We start from the raw sequence: 249 nt of genomic DNA on the forward strand, positions 1-249 counted from the left end.
CAGCTCACTGTCCCCACAGCCTTCCCCCTCCTGCTGCAGACACAGGGATGAGAAGACCTGGCAGCACAGCAGTGGGTGGAGATGCAGGCTGAGTCTCTCGGAGATGCTCCTGGCAGGCTGCACCCTGTCTGCAGTGCCCTGAAGCTGTTTCTTTCCCTGCTTCATTCAGGTTCACCCAGCTCCTTGGCTCCTTCAGCCAGCACAGAAGCTGCAGAAGGGCTGGAGGAGCTGGCAGGGGTCCCCCAGAGC

The sequence above is a fragment of the Antrostomus carolinensis genome, unplaced genomic scaffold (genome assembly GCF_000700745.2).
Source record: "Antrostomus carolinensis isolate BGI_N321 unplaced genomic scaffold, ASM70074v2 scaffold44746, whole genome shotgun sequence".
NCBI classification, from domain to species: domain Eukaryota; kingdom Metazoa; phylum Chordata; class Aves; order Caprimulgiformes; family Caprimulgidae; genus Antrostomus; species Antrostomus carolinensis.